Source organism: Cyprinus carpio, unplaced genomic scaffold (assembly GCF_018340385.1).
Source record: "Cyprinus carpio isolate SPL01 unplaced genomic scaffold, ASM1834038v1 S000003487, whole genome shotgun sequence".
Classification (NCBI taxonomy): domain Eukaryota; kingdom Metazoa; phylum Chordata; class Actinopteri; order Cypriniformes; family Cyprinidae; genus Cyprinus; species Cyprinus carpio.
Window position 1 is genome coordinate 1 of NW_024876173.1, and position 3,615 is coordinate 3,615.

Below are 3,615 nucleotides of genomic sequence, written 5' to 3' on the forward strand. Positions count from 1 at the left end.
GGAAGGTTACGCAGAAGAACATCCTCATCGAGCTCAAGTGAGTCTAGTGCTGACAAATCTGATCACAATATTCAGGTCTCATGGTTTTTAAATAGTCAGGCATTTAAAAATACCATGATTTTGAAAAGGGTAGGTACCATGGTATTTTTGAAAGCACCGTATAGTCGTGCATAAATACCATGGTTTATGAATTTCAGCACAGTGATATAGGGATGCGCGGGGCACAAACTAACATGAGATTAGTTGGTGTTTAAATGTTTCCACATGTGCTAGCGCAACAAAACTTACAGTATTTACTAGTTACCATATCATAACTACGTGAAAAAAAAATTGAGCCAAAATTCAAAAATCTTTTGAAGATATCGCTGTTCATTTATTTAACCATAACAAAAGTCAATTTCTGCTGAATTTAATTATTATCTCGGTTTTTAGTGTTTATTTAAAATGAGACAAATATGCTATTCTTTTAATCTCCAATCTGTTATTCATCAGTTTAGATAGGTCTTTAATGCTTCTCCAACTGGCAGAAGACACTAACCAGTTTTAAATTCCTGTTGCACGGATGACTGTGTTACAATGTGCCCCGCTATTAGAACTATGCTGTTCTAGGAGATGGATAGCAATATGATTTACTCTAATTACTTTCATGAGTCGATGTTCAGTGTTCAGAAATTATTATTTGAAGAAATGTAAAGCATTTTGGCTAGTCAAATTGTTTCTTGTTCACTGGCAAACTTTAATTCTTAAAAACACCATTATTTTATTTGAAAAAGTTAATACTTTTATTTTATTGACAAAATATTTTTCAGTTTGTCCTTTTTCCTTTAGGTGAGATAACATTTTAAGCTGTCATGTTACAATGTGGCATGTTGTCACATTTCACATCCATTATTTTGGCGAAAATAAAGAAATAAGTATATGCTTTAATTATGAAACATGCATATTTTGTATTAAACAAGTTAATGTGGAAAAAAAAGTGCTCTGAACCCTATGTGGAATTATACAAACATCAAAAAGTGTTATGTTGTGCCCCACTCTTCCCTACTGTATATTAAAGTACTGCTGAATTACCATATGATACAATATGGTGAGTATTTTTTAAGTATTTTGCAGTAATATTAAGTAATAGTAAGTATGTTAATGTAGTACATGAAGTTAAACTAAATGAAAATGAGAAATGTTGCCATTGCATGTAGCTGAAATAAAATAAGTTTTAGTTTATTTAATATTTTACTTTATTTCATTTAAGTCTTTTTATTTAAAGTTACTTTTTAGTAGTTTCAGTTTTCGCCCTGACCTTTTTTCTTTTTTTTCTTTCTTTATTTTTATTGATTTATTTTTATTTTTATTTTTTCTGCATTATTTTGCAAATGTTCTTATTATGGTTTTGACATCACGTTTCGGTATGATTAGAGCGGGGAAAAAACTAAGCATAAAATTACTTTTTTTTATTATTATTATTAAACTGTGGTTTACTGAACAAATTGCTCTTTCCAGAAAGATCTACTTGAAAAATCTACTTCTGTTTCTGCTCTAAACAATAGTGAGCACTTTTACATTACTATAAGGTTACAATTAACAACAGAGCACAAACTTAAATTCAATTACTATTTATTTTTAAAACATAATAATCAAAACTCAAATTAAAAAAGTGTATGCAAACATGTAAATTGCACATAATTCAGTTTTAAATTAACTTGAATTATAAATGTTCTATTTGTTGTTGAGATATAATAACAAACATAAATATTTACACAGTGGCTGTCATAACTTTTAAAACATACATTAAATAGGCTAAGTCAAGACATTGCTAACAGGTCAAGTAAAATATAATGAGTGTATAGTCTAATATTTCTCAAAATGCTCTTCTCTAGAGTTACTCTAGCAAATACAAGCCATACGGTACCTGAATTTATGGCGTTAATGACATGGCATTTTAGTTTTTACAAGCTGTTTTAATGACTTCTTCTCCGCCGTTGAAGCACAGATTGAGCCGCATTACATGAGATGTCTATTCATGTTTATTCTCATGTTAAAACTAGTAAAGGGAAGAGATGATGAAAATGTTCACTCGGGCTCCAGCAGCTACGCCACATCAAAGAGTGTCAAATCAGCATGTTTTGTTTGAATTTCCTGGAAAAACTGACATAATTTAAAAGATGAAACATTGTTTGTTATCAGAATTAACAATGAATAAAACTGGAAGCTTTGACGTTACGCTCTTGCAGTGCTTGAACAAATGCTGTATTTGTTCGGTACACATGTGCACCGAACCGAAAGACCCAAAACGTTTCCATACGAATACGTGTCCTACATATTATTAAAAAGTCCATATTATTTAAATATTTTCTTAACTTTTACAATAATGAAATAATATAATATAGATTGACATAATATAGGCTATTATTTAAACTTATTTTTTTAGGATAATTTTTTAGATAAATTATGACGCTGCATAATGCGGATAATAAAGTGTTTGTAGTGCTATTTTGTCGGCAGGGTTTGATGTTTAACCCGTGTGGCCATGCATGTGTGTTCAAGCTGCTTGTGTAAGCAAGCATGACATTTCCTCATCTGAAATCAGGAAATGATTTTATCTATCAGTCAGAAACATGAGCTCCGGGTATTGGCCCTAATCAGGGTGTTTAGCCTACTCACCCAACAAATCAGCTGAGCTCATGAATATAAATTATGTCATGTTACATTATTTTATTATGTAATTGAAGCATGCGAGCGCTTGATATAATCAGATTCCATTTGTTGTTTTTGTTATAGCTTATTTCACTGTGGTCAAACAAAGCAAATAAAATAAAAAAATACAGTTTTCTGTCGAAACTGCATTTCAGCTGAGGCTCATCCATTCAGTATCTTATGTGTGATGGCTTTTGATCTTGTTTTATGTGATTATATGAAGATAATTATGATGTAATTCTGTGTTATTTTGTCTAGTGGTATTATGAGGCCGGGACTGAACGCCATATTAGGAGCAACTGGGAGCGGGAAATCATCGTAAGAGCTGTCTGTCTGTAAGACAGAAAACAGAGCAGCTTTTCCAGTAACAAGCTGTTTTTCCAAAAAGTTACAGTGTAACATGACAAAACATTTATGAACTGGTTAAAACATACATGCATGTATTTACTACCAGTGAACAGTTTTTGAACAGTGAGGTTTTTAAAGAAGTCTCTTCTGCTCAGCAGGCCTGCATTTATTTGATCTAAAATACAGCAAAAGTGTTTTTATCATTTAAAATAACTGCTTTCTATTTGAATATATTTTAAAATGTAACTTATTCCTGTAATTTCAAAGCTGAATTTTTAGCATCATATATATATGTTTTTTACATTTATTTACTTATAAACAAATGTTTGTGTTTTACTGAAGGTTTCTGGACGTTCTGGCCGCTCGTAAGGATCCTGCTGGTCTTTCTGGAGAGCTTCTTATAGACGGAGCTCCACAGCCTCCAAACTTCAAATGTCTGTCTGGATACGTAGTGCAGGTATAAACCACACAAACACTCATTTACTGCATTTCCTTTCTTCTGTTTACTTAGTCAACAGTCAGCAGCAGCATTTTCTCCTCACGTCTGGAGCACAAACGCTGAACTTACACATCAGA

The 3,615-nt window shown here is 31.9% G+C and overlaps 1 long non-coding RNA gene across 1 annotated transcript; it reads left to right on the forward strand.

The window, feature by feature from the left end:
* Positions 1-3,542, forward strand: LOC109048380. Its single transcript, XR_006159148.1, has 3 exons — positions 1-37; positions 2,950-3,009; positions 3,382-3,542. It is a non-coding gene; the product is annotated as an uncharacterized LOC109048380 (long non-coding RNA).
* Positions 3,543-3,615: the final 73 nt, after the last annotated feature.